Genomic DNA, 5,082 nt, shown 5'->3' with positions numbered 1-5,082 from the left:
GATTCGAGGCCGTATTTGTTCTTGAAGTCCTCGGATCCTCGGATCCACTATACCAGAAGTTTATCCGCGGTCTCGGATCCAACAGGAACTTGTAGGATCCGAGCTCGGATCCCCTGTTTTAATTTTTGGCGCTTCAAACGATCCGAGGTCGGATCTTTCTGGGTTTTATACGATTCGAGCTCGGATCATACGCCCAAAAATTACAGCAGTTCATATTCATTATATAACCAAAAGCCATAAAATCTGAGCTAGGGCAACCAAAAGCCAGTAATCAACAATGACATAACTTAAACAAAAAAAGGGAACAAGGATAAACAAACCTGGTATAATCTGAGCTAGGTAGCAGCTGAGAAATGAAGCGGCGGCGAAGAGTGTACTAACCTAGCGGCGAAGGCTATGAACCGGCGAAGATGAACTGACTTGAAGCGCAACCGGCGAAGGGGAAGGAGGAGGGCCGGCGTGGCGGACGGCTATGAAGCGGCGAAGGCTACCAAGGTTGGCACCATTTGGTGAAGCGGCGAAGATGAAACGAAAATAGATGGAAAGAGGGACAACCAAAACCCAGCTGCGATGAATTGATGGGTAGCAGCTGAGAAATGAGATTCGAAATTGAGCTGAAGCGGGAAACCGAAGAGTGTCTTGGAGGCTGAAGCCGGTTGAACTGATGCTTCAACAGGTGAAGCTTGGGTTTAGACGATTGCGGTCAGAATTGAATTTTCGGTCAAAAAAATGAGAGGAAAAAAGCTCGTATTCTGCAAATGCGAGCTCTTGAGCTCGCAACCGAAGAATGCGAGCTTGTTTTTCTTTTTTTTTTTTAAAAGCCCTTACCTCGCATTTGTGAAATGCGAGGTACCTGAACTCGCATTTCACAAATGCGAAGATCACATTTGTGGAAGCTGCTTCACTAATCACCCCCTCAGTAGTATAACTTTTGTTTTTCATCACAAATTAAGAATTTCCTCCCTAAGTGTACCCAATGTACTTGTAACGGTTTATCAAAAATATATCGATTCATGTTAATTCTAAGGTTCCTATTAACACTTAACGTTATTAACGCTTAAAACTAGCTATCGGAAATTCAAAGAATTAATCTTAAAACAATAAAATAGTTTACATCAAGAAATATTATTCTAACTTGGCGAGAGTCAAATAACTCAATATTTTGCACGATTAACGTGTTTGCAACTTTAAAATTGTTTTTATATACTTATTCAAAGACAAAAATTCATTTTCCTGAAGAAACGAGACATTCAAGCAGGACAGCCTACTTCTTGAGTAAATTAATGATTTCAATGGTAAATTTATAATTCGTAAGTGATCACTTATCATTCTTACCTTATTAATTAAGCTATTAAAATCAAGTTTGACCTTAATATATAAATTTAACATTCTTAATATTCGTTTATCCTTTTATATCAAAACTTATTAACTAAATCATTTTCAAACCATGAACATACCTATCTTCAAGTTTAACTTGTATACTCATTCAATCTAATATACTTTATATATATATCTCGCACATAAATACACATAACAACAAGGCCTTCCGTTGTTTCCAACGATTAGTTAACAAATTTGCACTTAAGAGGAGAAAATGAGAGGAAACAATAGACTAAGGAAATATGCAAATTCTAGGGTTCTCACAATTATGACCCACATGATTGATTCTAAAGTGATTGATATCCTGATTAATTGATTGACATTTTGCCAATAATTAATTAGTATCTCTCATTTGATAATGATTGCTTGATATCTTCTGCTAATTAATATCTCATTCAATCAGTTAATCAATCAAATCAATAAATTAGTCGGAGATATTATTCTCAATTATGAATTATGGCAAGATTTCCTTGATGGAAGGAAACCTTAGGGATTTGGGTATTTGTTAGTAAGGGTCTCCACTCTCCAGTCTTACCTATAAATATCCTGTGCTATTCCATCAACAGTACACTCTCTGGTTAGCCATAGATTAGAAGTCTTTACTCTAATTTCTTCTTCTACATATTTTGTTTTGTTAGAATAAATAAGAAGGAGTCAAAGAGACATAGAGGGATTAGCATGTGCTTGACAACAAATGGTTAGAAGTAAGTTTATTTAGATTTTCGCTGCATAGTACATTCTTATGTACATAATTAGTTTAAGACTGGGTTGTTGTCCTTGTTAACCTTTTCCATCTTAGCGAGTGACCCTGAATTGTTTTCCCCCTTTTGTTTTCTTAGACTTAGCTGCCGGCACTCGATGTTCACTCTCGACAGCTGCAGTCAATGTCGGCAATTTGGGAAGAATGGGAGGAGTGGTGGTCTCACCGCTAGCACTTTCCATATCCATGGCAATTTCCGTTGGATCAATATTTTCATCCCTTCCGGAGCACTGCTGGTAATGGCTCCGGATTGCATCCCCTTCCCTGGATTAACGAAGTATTCTCCCTCAAATAAGAGATTGTGAGCTATGGGATTCATCATTTCTGTTTGATTCCTGTCTTTTTTATCGGTGAACCTCCTTTATTTGGGCTCTTATCCAAGCTCAAAACTGAGGCTTGGAGTTTCTTTAGGTAATCCATTGTTTTGAATCGGACGCGGACCGGCAGGTTAACCGGTTGAACTGCGAACCACCATGGCACCGGTCAATTCTATGTCATAGTTGACTTTGTCAGAAATCGGTCGAACCGTGAAAACCGCCGAACCGAAATTGAACCTGTGGTTTCCAGTTTTCAACTTTTCCTTTTTTGTTTTTAAAGTTTTGCAACTTTTCCTTTTTTTTTTTAAAGTTTTGCAAAATGGAGCTATCAAGATTCGAACTCAAGACCTTTGTAATAAAAGACCAATGTATTAACCGTTGCACCATTACATCTTATTAATTTTTTTGATAACTTATTTATATAAAACAAACACTCATATTTATTTTTTCCATTTTGCTTACAAAATCTCATTCTCTCATGGCTCTTTCTTTTTAATTTTCAACTCTCTCTCTCTCTCTCTCTCTATCCTCTCTTCTTTTGTCACTCTCTTTTTAATCAAATCTCTTTATTTTTAATTTATTGATGTTTTCTTCCATCTTTTAATTTTGTTTTTGTCTATTAAATTGAAAAAAGTTAAAAAAGAATTATTTTTCTTTAACCCAAATTATTTAATGCCACAACCACTCACTTTTATCTCATTTTTTGTTTCTTATCAAGTTTACATTTTTATTTTCAATTTTCTTGACTTCTTTCGAACTCCAAACTTCCTTTTTTAAATTGCAATTTCTAAATTCGAAAATGTAAATTAAAATTTAAGTTCACAATGTCTAAATTCTCATAGATGTGAATTTTGTATAATTTCAAAATATTGTGATATTTTTGGGTTGGATTTAGATATAATTGAAATTGAGATGAAATTTATTTGTTTTAACTTATAATTTAAAAATTTTATTTTTAAAAATCCAAGTTATTAAAAAATAGTAAACTTTTCATTATATAAAGTATTAAATTAGTCAATTACATGTCTTATTTTGTGCATATATATATTTATATAAATTATTTTTAAAAAAATTCATTGAACCGGGATTGAACCGGTCCGACCGGTTGAATCTCGACCCTTTCATTTCACCGGTTCAATTAACGGTCCGGTTTTAAAACATTGACCAGATTTAGAACAGCATGATTTAACGTTATATGATATGATTCCGCAGCCATAGCAAAAATCAGCACATTTTTCGTAACGGAACTCAACACATCTGCTCTGTCTATTCACTTTCACTACCGTGCCTCTGATAAGGGGAAGAGATGTATCCACCACAGCTTTAAGTTTCAAGTGCCTGCATTCTTTGCTACCTCCAAATGGATGATTATATCTTCCAGCTCTTCAAAGACCCCACCAATTCTCCACTCAATTTCTTTTGTGATCCAGTGAACCGACAAGTTCCAAACCTGTACCCAAATCTGAGCTTTAGCAAACACAGTCGCTTCTTTGTCAATCCCTTCTACGGTTCTATCGACAACTGGATGTTAAGCAATTGGCTGTCCACTACATGTGGCCTCCAATTCAAGATCTTTTCCATATCCTGCTTAACGGTAAAGGAGAAACGGATTTCCTCCAATTCCACTACCACCACATTTTTGGGGTAGCCCCAGAGTTGAATCTGTTCAATTGGCCCAGATATGTATAATAGAAGGCTCATAACTCTTGTTTCTGTTTCGGCCTTCAGGTGACAGAATCTAAGTTCAATTGGGCTTGGGTTTACACCTACCAGAATTTGATAGAGAGATTTTGCGTAGGCTAAATCTAATAGTAATCTGGTTGTGGCGAAGAATAAGACAGCAATTATGACTTTTCCCTTCAAAAAGGATACGAGTCATTTGATAAGTCATAAGTTTTGGTTTTCAAAATTATATACTCTTGTAGCTCATAACTCTTGTGGGCTATTGGCCTTTCGCCACGTTCTGTTCGTGATATTTAATGGAAGTTAAATTCAAGGGGTATCTGTTATTTGAGGAAACCTCACGATGTATTTAGCAGTTTGATTGAGCCTTAAGAGAAGTCAATGTAATTAGCCTTACTTTCGCTTTCAAAATCAATGTTAGAGGGCCCCAGTGGAATCTTAGTCAATAAAACCACATTTATCCATTGAAATATTTACGCCATTGGCTTCCAGCCCACTGACCATTATCTTAAGTGTAATATTGTGATGGAGTGTAGATTTCAATGATTATTATGCTTTTTGGCGGATTTTTTTTTTCAAATACCAATAATCTACATCTTTATCTACTCTTGCTCCTAAACAATGAGGAAGAGGACAATTTCAACGGGATCATTGAGAATAGAAAGAGATTAAACTATCTTTGGATTAGACGGATGTCCTTTGATACCTGTTGAATTTAGAAAAATTATATAAAGTGACAATTGATAGGAGATAAAATTCAAAACCCTGACCTTCCATCCCACAAAACCTTAAGTACTTTTCGTGGATTAATAAGTAGCGTACATATACAGGTATCATCTATCCTTGCGTCTTTGTCATGATAAGATAGCTATCTGGTCATTTCTTTCCTTCCAGCTTGCGTTTTTCTCAACCCAGTCGGAAGCCATTGAAAGCATGGCAAGT

This window comes from Coffea eugenioides, chromosome 6 (genome assembly GCF_003713205.1).
Source record: "Coffea eugenioides isolate CCC68of chromosome 6, Ceug_1.0, whole genome shotgun sequence".
Classification (NCBI taxonomy): domain Eukaryota; kingdom Viridiplantae; phylum Streptophyta; class Magnoliopsida; order Gentianales; family Rubiaceae; genus Coffea; species Coffea eugenioides.
The sequence above is the reverse complement of the archived record's forward strand: the minus strand, read 5'-3'. Positions refer to the sequence as shown.